This window comes from Microcebus murinus, chromosome X, assembly GCF_040939455.1.
Source record: "Microcebus murinus isolate Inina chromosome X, M.murinus_Inina_mat1.0, whole genome shotgun sequence".
Classification (NCBI taxonomy): domain Eukaryota; kingdom Metazoa; phylum Chordata; class Mammalia; order Primates; family Cheirogaleidae; genus Microcebus; species Microcebus murinus.
Window position 1 is genome coordinate 78693030 of NC_134136.1, and position 20546 is coordinate 78713575.

At 38.8% G+C, this 20546-nt stretch overlaps 1 pseudogene; it reads right to left on the bottom strand.

Annotated features, from left to right (window-relative positions):
* Window positions 1–681: 681 nt before the first annotated feature.
* LOC105861900 (protein Mis18-beta-like) lies at window positions 682–1388 on the bottom strand (annotated as a pseudogene).
* Window positions 1389–20546: the final 19158 nt, after the last annotated feature.

The window sequence follows — 20546 nt, forward strand, 5'->3', positions numbered from 1 at the left end:
CATGATGTTTCCAGTTTAACTTTAAGTCCTTTCTTGCCTACTTCTATATGAGAACCTTGAAGAATTGGTTCCCTTTCCCTTTTTCATTAGTGCTACCATCTTTAATATTCGTTTGTTTATATCCTCCCACTAACTCAAATATACTATGCTGCATATTGTCATATTAAACCATGTGTTTAAACTATAATACTGTTGTGGGTTTCATAAATATCCATTTCTTTTTTATATTATCCAGTCAATTTATTAAATATTACCGATAGAGTGTCAGATATCTCTATTTCACATAAGCAAAAAATTATTTTTCAGCATTAATAACAGCTGCTCCATAGAGGAATATAAATAGTCAACATTAAACCCAACTCTACTTTCAGACAAACCATGCAACTTTAGATCAGAAGACACATGGAACATTGCATCCTAATTCCTAAATTTGCAATCAAAGATTTGTTCAGAGATAAGTATTATGAAATTGATAAGAAGCTAAAATAAGTTCTTAAAGCAAATAGCTATTAAACCTGGACAGAAGACTCTTTAATTTCTAATTTAAAAACCAATTCACAAATCATTTGGAAAATCAGTCTAGCGGCAAACATAATAAACTGCATTTTCCCCCATTCTTGAAGCCAATCTTTTTCAAGAAAAGACCAAATTGTTGAAGGCAATAAAGCCTGAAACCTGATGCTTGAGCCTTGGTTCTGTATCAGTTTTCTGGCTTGGGCTGGTCAAGAGTCACTTCCTTCAGAATCTTCATTAGTGAACTTAAGCGAGTATGCGTTAACATTATCTTCTCTTTTAGCTTTGCAGTATTTTCTCGTAGAGGTATATTGTGAATATCCATCTCAGATGCATTTACTATGGCTTTTGTTTTAAATGATAGCACATAATTTTGTCACTGGAAAGGCAGATGTGACCTCTCAAGGCAGCCATGGCAGCATGGGTAGAATATAGATGGAAACAAATGGGAATCCCACAAGGACCACAGAATAGAAGGTTATAAGTGCTCCCTTTGAGCGAATCTTCAATGCCAACTAGGAAGCACATTTCCAAACGGACGTTATTTGTGACTCTGGAGAAGACCACGGCCCCAAGGGACAGCGACAAGTCCCAGGCGAAGTGCACTGAGTCGGCAAGCACAGCGTGGCACTGGGTGCAATGGAACACCTCTCAGGCTCCAGCCACTGCGGCAGCTGTGGGCCAGCAGCAGGCTCCTCCGCTTCTAGCTTTGTGGAGCCTAGAAGAGAGGATCCCTTCACTACCTGCGTGTCCCACTCCATGGAAGTTGTCAAAGAAGGTTCGTCAATCGCCCTCCTAGCGCCATCATTAATGTCACCCCCAGGCAGCGCTGTACCGCATAGCGATGCTGTTGTGGCCGAGCCACCAATATCCATTTCTTTTTTTCCCCTTGAAAAAATATTATTCAAAGCATACAAGTTTAGATGATCCTTTATGACTACACCATCTACACAGAACTGGCTGTCTAAAGAAATTTTAACCTCCTGCCCGTGGAGCCTCAGGGAATTATAAGGGCATAGGGCACCCAGTGTCAAAATAGAGTCCCTATACACATAATGGAAGTTAATGAAAAAGAGCAGCTAAGCAAACACTGGCTTTCGATGTTTTAACTAAAACCCTCCTCCAGCTTTTCATTCCCATGTGCCAAAACGGAGTCTTGGCTATTTCCCTCTGAGCCTCACTACTGCAACCTGTTTCCTTTTTTTCTTCATGTTTTCTTTCACTGGTGCTGTTGGTCATTTATTTGTCATAGGAAGTTTGAGCACTGAACTTCAATTTTTCACAGGGCCTTGATTTCTTTGTTGGCTTGCATGTGCTAGTTTAGAGCCATCCAAGCCAGTACAAAATCTAGAAAACACATTACCAAGAATTGTTGTGAAAATATGCCACATAATAACAATTAAAAAGCTACACACTCATCTCATGTGGCTCAATTTCTAAAAGCTCCTGAAATTTTCCCAGTACTGACTGTGCTTTATGAAAACCAATTTGCAAAAGACAAAAGTACAATTGGATTACAGCACATTCCAGTTACAATCTCACATTCTCAATACACCCAGGTAACGCCTGACACAAATTCCCAATATTTTTCAGATATATTTGGCGTATACTGAGGCTGGTATTTTTTCCATATGAAAGCAAATGTAAAATTTAGAAAATTACAGTTATAGAGAATCCAAACCATTCCAGGTTTGGTGCAAATATCCACATTTTTTTATGGAACTAAATACGCTATGACTATATCTCCAATTTTGCACTCAGGATAGATGTAGCAATTATTATTTTTTTTGCCATAGGGTTGAAACATATAGTCACTTTTGAAGAATTGAAGCCAACTCCTAAAGCTTTAGGCACCTAGGAAGATTTTTGTCATATTTTTTTGTTTTGTTTAAACAAAAGGTTTTTAGTAGGAACCTTTCCAGTTGTCAATGTGTAAATATAAATCTTTATGAATATAGGACTTTTACCAAAGAAATGGGAACTGCATAGCCCTCTTCTCAGCACAGAAGCAGTAACCTCTAATCAAGATTTAAAATTGGCTCAAATGAAAGGAAAAATTTCAGGATTCTAGCCCTGGAGAAGAACTATTACTATTCAAAATCTCAGCTCTGAGCATGTTATTACTTGTGGATCATTCTTTTTTTATCTGCTATTGAAGAATTATGAGCTTTAGCCCAGCGAGGTTATATCTTTCTTCAAAAGAAAAATTGATGCCTGAAATATAAAAATTGCACAACTTGTTGACATACTGCTATCTCCTGTCCTGGTAAGATCAAATCTTTCTCTAAAAGAGAAATATATGCTCAAAACACAAAATTTGACAAATTTATTTCTTTTCTTTTCTTTTTTTTTTTTTTTGAGACAGAGTCTCACTTTGTTGCCCAGGCTAGAGTGCCATGGTGTCAGCTTAGCTCATAGCAACCTCAAACTCCTGGGTTTAAGCAATTCTCCTGCCTCAGCCTCCCAACAAGCTGGGACTACAAGCATGTGCCACCATACCCAGCTAATTTTTTTCTATATATTTTTAGTTGTCCAGCTAATTTCTTTCTATTTTTTAGTAGAGACAGGATCTTGCTCTTGCTCAGGCTGGTCTCAAACTCCTGAGCTCAAATGATCGACCAGCCTCAGCCTCCCAGAGTGCTAAGGTTGCAGGCGTGAGCCACCATGCCTGGCCCACAACCTTATTTCTAATAACACTTTAGTTTAATTGTCACAAGATTATTCAACTTCAATAACTTTAGTATTCATGAATCAAAGCCGAACTGGTAGTGCTTATAACTTTGTTACTTTCCATGTATAGAACCCTTCCAGGTTAAGCACACATATTTTTAAAAAGTTTCAAAAAACAGTTTCTTAAATAATATTAAAGATGGAAATGTTGTGTTCTCAATTAAACATTATTAATTCTTTGCTTAAGAATTACCTTCCCAAGCAAAGGATTAATTTAGAATTTGAAGCCTGTGAACACTAATTTCAACCCAATTAATATCCAGTGCTTTTGTACATAGTACAAACTCAATGTCAGAGCTCTTTACTTAGAAAACATAGCTGCTTGTCTGCAAGCAGAGAAAGATTGACAATACACACTTTGAAACAGTTACTCTCAATAAAAAATGTTTATTTATAATGAGCGCTGGTACTCAGAATTAGCCACAGTTTAAGAAACTAGCTGATTCTTCAAATAAGGGTCAGAAAACTTAGAACATCCTTTATCCTCATCAATTCCTCTCTCACCTTTATATAGTACTTAAGCATTTATCTAGTTTTCCTTGCTTTATGGGCCCTGCATTATCAACAGAGCCCAGAAATTTCTTCTACTTTCCCTAGGGAGTGGAGTCCCTTTGTAAATGACCAACCCATTTCTCCCTTATTCTCACCTCTTCACCTTGACTTCCTCAGGATTGAGTCCATAAGGGTATCTTTAAAGTTCCACCAACCATTCCAGTAGGTCTTCTAACTGGAAAATTCCTTTTGGAGTGCAGATTATTTGACCTCAAACATCTTACTTCATCACCTGGGACCACCATTCAAGTGTGTATTAGGAGTGAGGAGGTGATGAATTATAATGAGGACTCTACTTACCAGATCATTATGGTGATAGAGTGGAAAAGAGGCACCCAGGAATGACCCTATTAATAGCCCTGCCTTCCTTGGTCCACTCTAATTCTTCAAATATATGAGTGATTGCCATGACCATACCCAATGGAAGGATTCCCTTTTCTGTATACTCTCTGGAGCAACAGAGACCAGGATGCCCACTTATCATTTTGTCTATAAGGCCCCATTGTAGCCAGTTTAGCTGCTGCTATTTTGTTTCTACTGCCAGACTGGCCTGGTAAGAGTTTATAGTGGTAATCTTCTAGGTTTCCATAAGTGTTCCTTTTACCCCTGCTCTAATTTTCTTGTCACCTGGCTATCACCATGACCAAACCCTAAAGAAAGACCATTTTGTTCAAATCCCTTGTCTTCTTTACCCTTTTAGCCATCTCCCTCATTACTAACTCCTATTATCTTCATTGCTATTCCTATTTAATAACCTTGTGTACAGGTCTGTTGCATCCTTCTCTTACTGCTTGATCCTGGCAACCACTGAACAGTTATCTATCACTATAGTTTTATCCCCTCAGTAAATGTCATATAAATGGAATCATACAGCATGTAACTTATGTGAGTGTCTTCTTTTACTTAACACAATGCCTTTGGGATACATCCAAGTAGTTCAGTGTATCAAGAGCTTATTCTAGGCTGGGAGCAGAGGCTCACTCCTGTAATCCCAGAACTTTTAGAGGCCGAGGTGGGAAGACTGCATGAGGCCAGGAGTTCAAGACCAGTTTGGGGAGGCTGAGGCAGGAGGATCATTTGTGTTTGAGGTTGCAGTGAGTTATGATCATGCCATTGCATTCCAGCCTAGGTGACAGAGTAAGACTCTGTCTCTAAAATTAAAAAAAAAAATAAAGACTTATTCTTTTTAATTGCTGAATAGTATTTCATTGTATGAGTGCACCACAGTTTATCCATTACCTGTTGAAAGATATTTTGGTTATCTCCAGTTTTGGCTATTATAAATAACACTGTTATATACATTCAGATACAAATAGCCAGACGTGGGATTGCCGGTTCATTTAGTAAGGATATATTTAACTTTATAACTTCAAAACTGTTTTTCGGAGTGATAGTACCATCATGCATTCTTACCAGCAGCATATGAGAGTTCCAGTTGTCTGACATCTTTACTGGCTATTGTCATTATTTTTTATTTTAGCTATTGTTTTAGGTGTGTAGTGGTAAATTATCACAGTTTTAATTTAGATTATCTAATGGCTAATGATAGTGAACAGCTTTTATTTTTTAAAAATTTCAGCATATTATGGGGTACAATTTTTAAGGTTGCATATAATGCACTTGCTCCTCCTCCCCCCACAAGTCTGAGCTTCAAGCGTAACCATCCCCCATATGGTGCACATCTCACTCGTTATGTATGTATATACCTGTCCCCTCCCCCCACTCTCACCTTCCCAATACCCGATAAATGTAATTCCTATGTGTCCACTTAGGTGCTGATCATTTAATACGAATTTTCTGGTGAGAATATGTGGTGCTTGTTTTTCCATTCTTGGGATACTTCATTTAGTCATATGGGTTCTAGCTCTATCCAGGAAAATACAAGAGGTGCTATACCACCATTGTTTCTTAGAGCTGAATAATACTCCATGGTATACATATACCACATTTATTAATCCACTCATGTATTGATGGGCACTTGGGTTGTTTCCACAGCTTTGCAATTGTGACTTGTGCTGCTATAAACATTCAAATGCAGTGAACAGTTTTTGATATACTTATTTGTAATATTGATATCCTCTTTAGTCAAGTGTCTGTTCATTCTTTTGTTTACTTTTTTATTGGGTTGTTTGTTTTTTAAGTTTTGGGAGTTCTTTGTACATTCTGGCTATAAGTTCTTTGTTGGATATGTGACTTGCAAATATTGTTTCCCAGACTTCTGTTTTTCCTCTCATTTTCTTAACAGTATCATTTGCAGAACAAACATTTAACAATTTTGATGAAATCCGATTTAGTGATTTTTTTTTGATTGTGCTTTTGGGGCCAAGCCCAAGGTGATGTGGATTTTTTTTCCCTATGTATTCCTCTAACAGTTTTACATTTAGATGTATGGTCCATTTTAACTTAATTTTTGTATGAGATGTAAGGTTTAGATTGAGATTCTTTTTCTGCATATGGCTATCTAATAATTCAAATAATGTTTGTTGAAAAGTCTATCCTTTCTCCATTGAGTTGCCTTTTTACCTTTGTAAAAACTCAGTTGCCTCTAATTGTATGTGTCTATTTCTGGGTCTTGATTCTGTTACATTGATCTATGTGTTTATTCCTCTGCCAATACTATGTTGTCTTGGTTACTGTAGCTTTATAGTAAGTCCTAAAATTGGGTAGTGTGATTCCTCCATTTTTTTCTTCTTTTTCAAAATTATTGTAGCAATTCTACTTACTTTGCCTTTTCAAATTAATTTTAGAATAAGCTTGTTTATATCTACAAAAAATTCTTCTGGGATTTCAATTGGTATTTCATTAAATCTGTGTATCAATTTGGGGAGAATTGACATCTTAATTATATCAAGTATTCCAGGGGGATTCAAGATGGGCGGAGTAGAGGCAACTCTCCGGACTTCTGCTCCCAGAGAAGGAGGCATAGATCATAGTCTCCTGCACGCGAGTGGATCTCCCCACTACAAGGACAGCGTTGAGAATCCGCAGAGGTACAGTGTGGGACCCCCCTAAAAGGATACAAGGTGACAAGGAAATAAGATCGCATTCTCTGGAGAGTGCAGAGCAAACAACAGGGCGTGTGGGAGGGCACCGGCCTGCTGGGGCAGGTCAAGTGGGATCAGACCCACAGGAGAACTCCTTGCTTCCCCATTGACTTCCACACCCACCTAGCCAGAGACCTGTCTGAAACTGGTGTGAAATCCCAGCAGGAGAAGACGGTGCTGGAGGGTGTGTATAGAGTGCATATAGGTCTAGGGTGAGTGGCGGAGGCGTGGTCTGAGCCCCGTGCTGGAACGGCTCCAAGACAGAGAGAAACTGATCACTGCAGAACCGGGGAGGCGGTTAGAGATCTCACCTCCAGTAACCTGCGAGACTAAGAGGGGGCTCTAAGCTGGAACTGCCCTGGTGAATAAAACCGCCCAGGGCCGGTCAGTAAAAGCAAGGGCTCTGACTGAACAGGTGGGCGGGCAGGCGGCGGCAAGGAGGAACCTGCGGGGTGTCCTATTGAACCAGGCCCCCAACCCGGCCTGCATCCTATTCAGTCGCCCCCAGTACTGGTGCCCTACGAGTGGGCTAGCGATCACCATTGAGGGGGTCCACAGCCCAGCCGGCAGCGGCAAAGCCCCCCTCCCCTGCCCAGACTAGAGCCTCTCCTGGCAAATCCTGCCCCTACACAATCTGCGATTAGCTCGTCAGGCCTGGCTCCATCAAAGTTCTACTGAGAAGCCTAGCAGCCAAGGGGAGTCACAGCCATTGGGGTGCAAGAAGTGCAAGGCAGACTGGGGAGATATGGCCTCCCCTCAGCCTGCCTCTCTCTTGCCCAAAGTGGTAGGCTCCACACCTGGAGGCGGGGTGAGACAAGAAGACCCACTTTTCCTAAAAGCTACCCCTGTCAGGGGGATCTTCCAAGTGTGGTGGAAGAGCTCCCCCTAGTGCCTGATCAAGATATCACAAAAAGTAGTCGACTGAGCTCTAGCAATTGACCCAGGATGGGAAGAACCCAACACAACACTAAAAAGAGAGCCGAAAATACTCCCCCCTGGCAATTAACCAGCTCTCAAGAAACGGAGCCTGAACAAACCCAAAACACTAAAATGACAGAAGAAGAATTCAAAATTGGACCCCTGTCAGAGGAACCTTCCAAGTGTGGTGGAAGAGCACCCCCCAGTGGTTGATGAAGAAACTACAAAAAGTAGACTACTGAGCTCTAACAATTGACCCAGATGGGGAGGACCCAACGCAATACAGAAACTCAAGCCGAAAATACTTCCCCTAGGAGATACACCAGCTCTCAAGAAATGGTGCCTAAACAAACCCAAAATGCTAAAATGACAGAAGAAGAATTCCAAAATTGGATACTTAAAAAGCTCAATCAAATGCAAGAAAAAATGGATAACCAACACAAAGAAACTACAAAGAAGATACAAGAATTGGAAGAAAGATTCACTAAGGAGATCCACATCTTGAAGAAAAATCAATCAGACATCCTCGATATAAGGAATGTATTCAGAGAAATACAAAACACAGTGGAAAGCCTCAAAAATAGGGTGGACCAAACAGATGAAAGAATCTCAGAGCTGGAAGACAACTCATTCAAATCAAATAAGTTAATCACAGAGCTAGAGCAGAAAAATAAGAGACACGAGCAAAGCTTACAAGAATTATGGGATTATACGAAGAAATATAACCTGGGGGTCCACTGGATTCCGGAGAAGGAGGAAGAAAAAACCCAAGGGTTAGATAAGCTTTTTGAAGAAATAATTGAGGAAAACTTCTCAGGTCTAACAAGTAACCTAGAATTAGAAATATAAGAGGCCAAAAGGACTCCTGGGAGATACAATGCAAACAGGAAAACACCACGCCATGTAGTCATCAGACTGACCAAAATATCAACAAAAGAGACCCTCCTACAAGCAGTGAGATGCAGGAAGGAAATCATGAATAAAGGAAAACGGATACGAATAACTCCAGATTTCTCAACTGAAACAATACAGGCAAGGAGGGAATGGGGACTCACTTTCACTCTCTTAAAACGAAATAACGCCCAGTCTAGAATCTTGTACCCTGCAAAATTAAGCTTCATATGTGAAGGAGAAATTAAGACATTCTCAGATAAGCAAACTCTCAGAGAATTCACCAAGACAAGACCAGCCCTACAAGAAGTACTCAAATCAGTGTTACGCAAGGAACACCATAATAAAGCTCATGAATATAAAAACAACCAAAATTCAAAGAATAAAGACCAGATAATACAATGGCTCAAGTGAGAAATCAAAACAACAACACCCAACCCAACAGACTGAACAGTAATTTACCTTACCTATTAGATCTCTCAATAAATGTGAATGGCTTAAACTCTCCACTCAAGAGACATACGCTGGCTGAATGGATAAGAAAATACAGGCCAAGTATATGCTGTCTTCAGGAATCACATCTAACCTGCAAGGGGGCATACAGACTAAAAGTAAAAGAGTGGAGATCACTATTCCAGGCAAGTGGAAGCCAAAAGAAGGCTGGCGTGGCAGTTCAAATTTCAGACGATTTAGTTTTTTTTTTCTTTTTTTATTTTGGCATATTATGGGGGTACAGATTTTAAGGTTTCAATAAATGCCCATTTCCCCCCTCTCCCAAAAAGTCTGAGTCTCCATCATGACCATCCCCCAGATGGTGCACATCTCACTCATTATGTATGTATATACCCGCCCCCCTCCCCCCTCCAACCTGCCCAATACCCTATTACTGTAGTACCTATGTGTCCACTTAGGTGCTACTCAGTTAATACCAGTTTGCTGGAGAATATATCTGGTGCTTGTTTTTCCATTCTTGGGATAATTCACTTAGTAGTATGGGTTCCAGCTCTAACCAGGATAATATAAGATGTGCTATATCACCATTGTTTCTTAGAGCTGAATAGTACTCCATGGTATACATATACCACATTTTATTAATCCATTCTTGGATTGATGGGCACTTTGGCTGTTTCCACAGCCTTGCAATTATGAATTGTGTTAATATAAACATTCGAGTGCAGGTGTCTTTTTTGTAGAGTGTCACTGGATCATTTGGGTAGATGCCCAGCAATGGGATTGCTGGATCAAATGGTAGATTCACTTGTATCGCTTTAAGGTATCTCCATATTGCTTTCCACAGAGGTTGAACTAGTTTGCAGTCCCACTCAATTCCCTTAGCAGGAGAACCATGAAACACTGAAAAAGGAAATAGCAGAGGATGTAAAGAGATGGAGATCCATACCATGCTCATGGTTCGGCAGACTCAACATCATTAAAATGTCTATACTATCCAAGCTGATCTACAGACTCAATGCAATACATATTAAAATCCCATCAGCATTCTTCACAGATATAGAAAAAATAATTTTATGCTTCGTATGGAATCAGAGAAGACCCCGAATATCAAGAGCAATCCTAGGCAACAAAAACAAAATGGGAGGTATTAATATGCCAGATATCAAACTATACTACAAAACTGTAGCAATTAAATCAATATGTTATTGGCACAAAAATAGGAATATTGACCAGTGGAACAGATGTGAGAATCCTCATATAAAACCATCCTCATATAGCCATCTAATCTTTGACAAAGCAGATAAAAACATACACTGGGGAAAAGAATGCCTTTTCAATAAATGGTGCTGGGAAAACTGGGTAGCCACTTGTAGAAGGCTGAGGCAGGACCCACACCTTTCACCTCTCACAAAAATCGACTCACACTGGATAACAGACTTAAACCTAAGGTATGAAACTATTAGAACTATAAAGGAAAATGTTGGAAACACTCTCCTAGACATTGACCTAGGCAAAGAGTTTGTGAAGAAGTCCCCAAAGGCAATCACAGCAGCAACAAAAAGAAATAAATGGGACATGATCAAACTGAAAAGCTTCTGCACAGCCAAAGAAATAGTCATGAAAGTAAACAGACAACCTACAGAATGGGATAAAATTTTTGCATCCTACGCATCTGATAAGGGGCTGATAACTAGAATCTACTTAGAACTCACCAAAATTAGCAAGAAAAAAATCAAATAACCCTATTGAAAAATGGGCAAATGACAGGAACAGAAACTTTTCTAAAGAAGACAGAAGAATGGCCAACAAACATATGAAAAAATGCTCAACATCTCTAATCATCAGGGAAATGCAAATCAAAACCACAACGTGATATCACTTAACTCCAGTGAGAATGCCCTTTATCAAAAAGTCTCCAAACAATAACTCTTGGCGTGGATGCGGAGAGGAACACTCCTATACCGCTGGTTGGACTAGAAACTAGTTCAACGTCTGTGGAAAGCAATATGGAGATATCTTAAGGCGATACAAGTGGATCTACCATTTGATCCAGCAATCCCATTACTGGGCATTTACCCAAAAGACTCAATGACACTCTACAAAAAAGACACCTGCACCCGAATGTTTATAGCAGTACAATTCATAATTGCAAGGCTGTGGAAACAGCCGAAGTGCCCATCAATCCAAGAATGGATTAATAAAATGTGGTATATGCATACCATGGAGTACTATTCAGCTCTAAGAAACAACGGTGATATAGCACATCTTATATTTTCCTGGTTAGAGCTGGAACCCATGGACACATAGGAACTACAGTAATTGGGTCGAGCAGGTGGGAGGGGGGCGGGTATATACATACGTAATGAATGAAATGTGCACCATCAGTAAGATGGTCTCGCTGGAAGCTCAGACTTGGGAGTGGGGGAGGGGAACGTTTTAAAACCTTAAAATTTGTACCCCCATAATATGCTGAAATAAAAAAAAAATATTCCAGTCCATGAATACATGTGTCTCTTCATTTATTTAGTTGTTTCATTTTGTTCATCAGCATTTTGCAGTTTTCAGCATACACATTATGTACCCATTTTGTTAGCTTTAAACCTATTTATTTTTTGGTGCTATTATTGTATGTAAAGGGTATTGATTTTATAATTTTGTTTTCAAATAATACACTGATATTGTATATAAGAGTAATTTAAATTTGAATGTTGACTTTGTATCTTGCTACCTTTCTAAAATCACTTAATAGTTCTAGTTATTTTTTTATGGATCCCTTACAATCTTCTATAATGACAGCCATGCTGACTGTGAATGGGCTTTATTTCTTCCTTTATAATTTATATGTTTTTATTCATTTTTTCTTCCTTTACTGCACTGGCTAAGAATTCCAGTATCATGATGAATAGGAATGATAAGAGTGAATATCCCTTGCCTTGTTTCCAATCTTAGGAGAAAAGCATTCAATCTTTCACCATTAATCATGATGTTAGCAGTAGTAACATTATGTAGCTGGATTTTATTGGCTACTATATTGCTCAGGATTTTTGCAATACTGATTATTAGAGACATCAGTATATCTTTGTTTTGTTTAAGTGTTAAGGTAATGCTAGCACTGTAAATTTTTTTTAGAAAGTGTTACCATTGCTTCTATTTTCTGGAAAAGCCTGGGCAAAAATGGAATGATTTCTTCTTTAAATATTTGCTAGACTTAGTAAGAGAAATCACCTCAGCCTGGAGATTTTGTTTTCCAGAAGTTATAGAACTATTCAGGCTATTTCAATTTCAGTGAGTTATGGTGATTTGTGGTATTTGAGAAATTGGTCCATTTCACCTAATTTGTTAAATTTATGTCCATAGAGTTATTAGAACTATTTTGTAATTATCCTTATTATGTCTTCAGACTCTGTAGTTATATGCTCTTTTTGACTCATGATTTTTATGATTTGGACCTTCTTCCCCTACTCCTTGTCAGTGTTGTCAGATTTATCAATGTTATTCATCTTTTCAGAAAGCCAGTGTTTGCTTTTACTGATTTTCTGTAATGTTTTTGGTTTTAGATTTTATTTATTTTTGCTTTTATTACATTTTTCAGATTGATTTGGACTTATTTTGCTGTAATTTTTGTATATTCTTTTTTTTTTTTTTGAGACAGAGTCTCACTCTGTTGCCTGAGCTAGACTGCCATGGCATCAGCCTAGCTCACAGTAACCTCACACTCCTAGGCTCAAGCAATCCTCCTGTCTCAGCCTCCCGAGTAGCTGGGACTGCAGGCATGCACCACCATGCCCAGCTAATTTTTTCTGTATTTAGTTGCTTGGCTAATTTCTTTCTATTATTATTATTTTTTTTTAGTAGAGACAGGGTCTTGCTCTTGCTCAGGCTGGTCTCGAACTCCTGGGCTCAAACGATCCTCCTGCCCCAGCCTCCCAGAGTGCTAGGATTACAGCTGTGAGTCACCACACCTGGTATATTTTTCTAGATTCTTAAGGTACAAACTTGGGTTATTGATTTGAAACTTTTTTATGAGACAGAGTCTCACTCTGTTGCCCCAGCTAGAGTGCCATGGTGTCAGCCTAGCTCACAGCAACCTCAAACTCCTGGGCTCAAGCAATCCTCTGCCTCAGCCTCCGGAGTAGCTGGGATTACAGGCATGAGCCACCATGCCCGGCTAATGTTATCTATATGTTTTTATTTGGCCAATTAATTTCATTCTATTTATCGTAGAAACGGGGTCTTGCTCTTGCTCAGGCTGGTTTTGAATTCTGACCTTGAGTGGTCCTCCCCCCTCAGCCTGAAAACTTTTTTTGAAATATAAGCATTTTAATATTGTAAATTTCCATCTAAGCTCTGTTTTAGCACCACACACAACTTTCAATATGTTGTATGTTCATTTTCATACAGTTCGAAATGTTCTCTATTTTATTTTTTATTAAGGTAAAATATAGATATAAAATTTATCATCTAAGTTGAATATATTTTCTAATTCATTCTGATTCTTCTTCTTGGGCCCATCAATTACCTAGAAGTGAGTTGTTTAATTTATAAGTGTCTACAGGTTTTCTTGTTATATTTCAATTTTTATTTTCTATTTTAATTCAGTTATTGTCTGAAAATATACTTTGTATAATCTATATTCTTTTATTTTTTTCTTGTATATTTTTATAAGGCTTTTTAAATATTTTTATTTTTCATATTATGGGGGTACAAATATTGTTAGGGTTACATATATTGCCCCTGCCATTCCTCACCACACCCATGGCCCCGCCTTACCAAAACATCAAGCATGTCCTCATCGCACCTATTTTGTAAGTGTAATTTCTTTTTGTAATTTCTTTTTGTAAATATAAATTCTTCCCCTCATTCCCCCTCCCATTTGCCCACCACCCGATAAAAGTTTGTTTGTTTGTTTGTTTGTTTGTTTGTTTTTTCCCTTTTTTTGACCTTTGGGTTACATTGTATATCTTAGCCTTTCCCTTGGAAGGTTTAGATGTATTCCCTCTCCCCCCCCCCACTATGCTCACCACAACCCTTAGATGTGTTTCTCCCCTTCCCCCAAACCCTAGTGGGCACTATCCCCATTTGAGCATCATAGTTTTAATCAGTCAGTACCAATTTGATGGCGAGTAGATGTGGAGCCCGTTTTCTTGATCTTGTGTCACCTCACTTTGGATAACAGATTTGAACTTAATAAAGGATAGCATAAATGGTGCTAATTCACTGTCATTTCTTAGAATTGAATAGTATTCCATTGTGAGCATATACCAAATTTTAGTTATCCACTCGTGAATTGACGGACACTTGGGTTGTTTCCATGATCTTGCAATAGTGAATTGTGCTGCCATAAACATTCGGGTGCAGATGTCTTTATAGTAGAATGTCTTAAGCTCTTTCGGGTAGATGCCCAACAATGCTATTGCTGGGTCAAATGGTATTTCTATATATAGCTGTTTGAGGTATCTCCATATTCTTTTCCACAGAGGTTGCACTAATTTGCAGTCCCACCAGCAGTGTGGGAGTGTTCCTGTCTCTCCACATCCTCACCAGCATTTGTTGTTTTTGGATTTCTTGATACAAGCCATTGTCATTGGTGAGTCCTGTTGCCTGCCTGCCTGCTTCTGTAAAATCTATATTCTTTTAAATTTGTTGGTTTATTTAATGACCTAGCATATAGTCTGTCTTTGTGAATGTTTTTATATATATTTTTTTATTTTATTTTAATTTTTTTTTGCTACAGAGTCTCGCTTTGTTGCCCAAGCTAGAGTGAGTGCTGTGGCGTCAGCCTAACTCACAGCAACCTCAAACTCCTGGGCTCAAGCAATCCTATTGCCTCAGCCTCCAGAGTAGCTGGGACTACAGGCATGCACCATCATGCTAGTTTTTTCTATATATATTAGTTGGCCAATTAATTTCTTTCTATTTATAGTAGAGATGGGGTCTCACTCTTGCTCAGGCTGGTTTCGAACTCCTGACCTCGAGCTATCCACCGACCTCGGCTTCCCAGAGTGCTAGAATTACAGGCATGAGCCACTGTGCCCGGCCCTTGGTGAATGTTCTATGTGAAATTGAAAAGAATGTGGATTGTGATGTTGCTAGGTGGATTGTACTAAAAATGCCAATTAGATTGAAGTGGTTAATGGCTCCACTTACTTCTTCTATGTCTTTAGTGATTTTCTGTCTACTGGTTCTATGTATTACTGACAGAGGAGTGTTGAATTCTCCAACTATACTTGTGTATTTTAAAATATTTTATTTTAGATCTTTCAGTCTTTAAAGCATGCAATATCATGATTAGTAGTAAATTTACAGATTTTTACAATCATCACTACAATCTAGTTTTAGAACATTTCCATTAACCCCCTAAAATCTTTCATGCCTATTGACAATTACAATTCCTATTCTCAATCCCAGGCAAACATTAATGTATTTTCTGCCTATATATTTTCCTTTTATAAACATTTCATATAAGCGGAGTGATATAATATGTGATCTTTTGCATTTGGCTTCTTTCAGCATGTTTTTGAGGGTTATTCATGAAGTAGCATGCATCAAAGTTTTTTTTTTTAATTTTAGCGTGTTATGGGGGTACAGTGTTAAGGTTACATATATTGGCCATGCCCCCCTCCCACCTCGAGTAAGAGCTTCAAGCGTGTCCATGCCCCAAACGTTGCATATCTTACTTGTTTGGTTGTATATACCCATCCCCTCTTACCCCCTCCCACCCTCCTGACACCCGATAAATGTTACTCCTATATGTCCAATTAGGTGTTGATCCGTTAATACCAATTTGCTGGTGAGTACATGTGGTGCTTGTTTTTCCATTCTTGGGATACTTCACTTAGTAGAATGGGTTCCAGCTCTAGCCAGGAATATACAAGAGGTGCTATATCACCATTGTTTCTTAAAGCTGAGTAGTACTCCATGGTATACATGTACCACATATTTTAATCCACTCATGAATTGATGGGAACTTGGGTTGTTTTCACAGCTTTACAATCGTGAATTGCACTGCTATAAATATTGGAGTGCAGGTGTCTTTTTCATAAAGTGACTTTTGATCTTTTGGGTAGATGCCCAGTATTGGAATTGCTGGATCAAATGGTAGATCTACTTGTATCACTTTGAGGTATCTCCATATTGCTTTCCACAGAGGTTGAAATAGTTTGCAGTCCCACCAGCAGTGTAGGAGTGTTCCTCTCTCTCCACATCCACGCCAGCACTTATTGTTTGGGGACTTTTTGATAAAGGCCATCATTCTCACTGGAGTTAAGTGATATCTCATTGCAGTTTTTTTTTTTTATTTTGGCATATTATGGGGGTACAGATTTTAAGGTTTCAATAAATGCCCATTACCCTCCCTCCCCCAACAAGTCTGAGTCTCCATCATGACCATCCCCCAGATGGTGCACATCTCACTCATTATGTATGTATATACCTGCCCCCCTCCCCCCCCACCTGCCAAATACCCTATTACTGTACTACCTATGTGACCACTTAGGTGCTGTTCAGTTAATACCAATTTTCTGGTGAGTATATGTGGTGCTTGTTTTTCCATTCTTGGGAAACTTCACTTAATAGTATGGGTTCCACCTCTAACCAGGAAAATATAAGATGTGCTATGTCACCATTGTTTCTTAGAGCTGAATAGTACTCCATGGTATATATATATAACATTTCATTAATCCATTCTTGGATTGCTGGGCACTTGATGTTTCCACAGCCTTGCAATTATGAATTGTGCTGCTATAAACATTCGAGTGCAGGTGTCTTTTTTGTAGAGTGTCATTGGATCATTTGGGTAGATGCCCAGCAATGGGATTGCTGGATCAAATGGTAGATTCACTTGTATCGCTTTAAGGTATCTCCATATTGCTTTCCACAGAGGTTGAACTAGTTTGCAGTCCCACCAGCAGTGTAGGAGTGTTCCTCTCTCTCCGCATCCACGCCAGCATTTATTGTTCAGAGGTTTTTTGATAAAGGCCATTCACACTGGAGTTAAGTGATATCTCATTGTGGTTTTGATTTGCATTTCCCTGATGATTAGAGATGTTGAGCATTTTTTCATATGCTTGGTGGCCATTCTTCTGTCTTCTATAGAAAAGTTTCTGTTCAAGTCCTTTGCCCACTTTTTAATGGGGTTATTTGATTTTTTTCTTGCTAATTTTCATGAGTTCTAAGTATATTCTAGTTATCAGTCCGTTATCGGATGCATAGGATGCAAAAATTTTCTCCCATTCTGTAGGTTGTCTGTTTACTTTCATGACTATTTCTTTGGCTGTGCAGAAGCTTTGTAGTTTGATCATGTCCCATTTATTTATTTTTGTTGCTGTTGTGATTGCCTTTGGGGACTTCTTCATAAACTCTTTGCCCAGGCCGATGTCTAAGAGAGTGATTCCAACTTTTTCCTCTAGAGTTCTAATAGTTTCATACCTTAGGTTTAAGTCTGTTATCCAGCGTGAGTTGGTTTTTGTGAGAGGTGAAAGGTGTGGGTCCTGTTTTAGCCTTCTACAGGTGGCTATCCAGTTTTCCCAGCACCATTTATTGAAAAGGGATTCTTTTCCCCTGCGTATGTTTTTGTCTGCTTTGTCAAAGATTAGATGGCTATATGAGGATGGTTTTATATCAGGATTCTCACATCTGTTGACTGGTCAATATTCCTGTTTTTGTGCCAATACCATATCGATTTAATTACTACAGCTTTGTAGTATAGTTTGATATCTGGCATATTAATTCCTCCCATTTTGTTTTTGTTGCCTAGAATTGCTCTTGATATTCGGGGTCCTCTTTGGTTCCATACGAAGCGTAAAATTATTTTTTCTATATCTGTGAAGAATGCTGATGGAATTTTAATAGGTATTGCATTGAATCTGTAGATCAGTTTGGGTAGTATAGACATTTTAATGATGTTGAGTCTGCCGCTCCACGAGCATGGTATGGATTTCCATCTGTTTACATCCTCTGCTATTTCCTTCCTCAGTGTTTCATAGTTCTCCCTATAGAGGTCTTTTACGTCCTTGGTTAAGTATATTCCTAGGCACTTTAATTTCTTTGTTGCTATTGTGAAGGGAATTGAGTCTTTGATTTGGTTCTCAATTAGATTGTTGTTGGCGTATATGAATGCCTCTGATTTCTGTGTATTGATTTTGTATCCTGAGACTTTACTAAATTCATTCATCAGTTCCAGGAGTTTCTTGGTTGAATCCTTGGGGTTTTCTAGATACAATATCATATCATCAGCAAACAGTGAAAGTTTGATCTCTTCTGCCCCTATTTGGATACCTTTGATTCCATTTTCCTGTCTGATTGCTGTAGCCAAGACTTCCAGCACTATGTTGAACAGAAGTGGAGATAGTGGGCAGCCTTGTCTGGTTCCAGTCCTAAGTGGGAATGATTTCAATCTTTCCCCATTCAGTATGATGTTGGCTATGGGTCTGTCATATATGGCTTGTATCATTTTTAGGTATGTCCCTTCTATGCCTATTTTCTTAAGTGTTCGTATCATGAAAGGGTGTTGAATTTTGTCAAAAGCTTTTTCTGCATTTATTGAAAGAATCATGTGGTCTTTGTTTTTGGTTCTGTTTATGTGGTGAATTGCATTTATAGATTTACGTATGTTGAACCATCCCTGCATCCCTGGAATGAAGCCCACTTGGTCGTGGTGGATTATTTTTTTGATAAGCATCTGGATTCGGTTAGCTAAGATTTTGTTGAAAATTTTGCATCTATATTCATTAGGGATATTGGTCTGTAGTTTTCTTTTTTTGTTGCATCCTTTCCTGGTTTTGGTATCAGAGTAATATTCGCCTCATAAAAGGTGTCGGGGAGGTATCCGTTCTTCTCGATGTTGTGGAATAGTATCTGCAAGATAGGTACTAGTTCTTCTTTGTAAGTGTGGTAAAATTCGGGTGTGAAACCATCTGGACCGTGAGTTTTCTTTTTAAGGAGATTTTTTTTTTAATGTTTTTTTATTTTGGCATATTATGGGGGTACAGATTTTAAGGTTTCAATAAATGCCCATTTCCCCCTCCCCCCAAAAGTCTGAGTCTCCATCATGACCATCCCCCAGATGGTGCACATCTCACTCATTACGTATGTATATACCCGCCCCTCTCCCCCCTCCCACCTGCCCAATACCCTATTACTGTAGCACCTATGTGTCCACTTAGGTGCTACTCAGTTAATACCAGTTTGCTGGAGAATATATCTGGTGCTTGTTTTTCCATTCTTGGGATACTTCACTTAGTAGTATGGGTTCCAGCTCTAACCAGGAAAATATAAGATGTGCTATATCACCATTGTTTCTTAGAGCTGAATAGTACTCCATGGTATACATATACCACATTTTATTAATCCATTCTTGGATTGATGGGCACTTGGGCTGTTTCCACAGCCTTGCAATTATGAATTGTGCTGCTATAAACATTCGAGTGCAGGTGTCTTTTTTGTAGAGTGTCATTGGATCTTTTGGGTAGATGCCCAGCAATGGGATTGCGGGATCAAATGGTAGATTCACTTGTATCGCTTTAAGGTATCTCCATATTGCTTTCCACAGAGGTTGAACTAGTTTGCAGTCCCACCAGCAGTGTAGGAGTGTTCCTCTCTCTCCCCAACCATGCCAGCATTTATTGTTTGGAGATTTTTTGATAAAGGCCATTCTCACTGGGGTTAAGTGATATCTCATTGTGGTTTTGATTTGCATTTCCCTGATGATTAGAGATGTTGAGCATTTCTTCATAAGTTTGTTGGCCATTCTTCTGTCTTCTTTAGAAAAATTTCTGTTCAAGTCCTTTGCCCACTTTTTAATGGGATTATTTGATTTTTTCTTGCTAATTTTGGTGAGTTCTAAGTATATTCTAGTTATCAGTCCCTTATCGGATGCATAGGATGCAAAAATTTTCTCCCATTCTGTAGGTTGTCTGTTTACTTTCATGACTATTTCTTTGGCTGTGCAGAAGCTTTGTAGTTTGATCATGTCCCATTTATTTATTTTTGTTGCTGCTGTGATTGCCTTTGGGGACTTCTTCATAAACTCTTTGCCCAGGCCGATGTCTAGGAGAGTGTTTCCAACTTTTTCCTCTAGAGTTCTAATAGTTTCATACCTTAGGTTTAAGTCTGTTATCCAGCGTGAGTTGGTTTTTGTGAGAGGTGAAAGGTGTGGGTCCTGTTTTAGCCTTCTACAGGTGGCTATCCAGTTTTCCCAGCACCATTTATTGAAGAGAGATTCTTTTCCCCAGCGTATGTTTTTGTCTGCTTTGTCAAAGATTAGATGGCTATATGAGGATGGTTTTATATCAGGATTCTCCCATCTGTTCCACCGGTCGATATTCCTGTTTTTGTGCCAATACCATATTGTTTTAATTACTACAGCTTTGTAGTATAGTTTGATATCTGGCATATTAATGCCTCCCATTTTATTTTTGTTGCCTAGAATTGCTCTTGATATTCGGG